Below are 227 nucleotides of genomic sequence, written 5' to 3'. Positions count from 1 at the left end.
AGTTTATGTGTATGAATGTGTTGCCTGCATGCATGTAAGTACACTTGTGTCATGCAATGCCCACAGAGGTCAGAAGAGGGCATCAGATTCACCTAGAACTGGAGTTACAGATGGTTGTTAGCTGCCATGTGGGTGCTAGGAATCAAACCCGAGTCCTCTGCAAGAGCAGCCAGTGGTCTTAACCAATGAGCCATCTCTCCAGTCCCAAAATAAAAAATATTTTTTTA

Source organism: Nannospalax galili, unplaced genomic scaffold (genome assembly GCF_000622305.1).
Source record: "Nannospalax galili isolate Female #2095 unplaced genomic scaffold, S.galili_v1.0 scaffold1650, whole genome shotgun sequence".
Lineage (NCBI taxonomy): Eukaryota > Metazoa > Chordata > Mammalia > Rodentia > Spalacidae > Nannospalax > Nannospalax galili.
The sequence above is the reverse complement of the archived record's forward strand: the minus strand, read 5'-3'. Positions refer to the sequence as shown.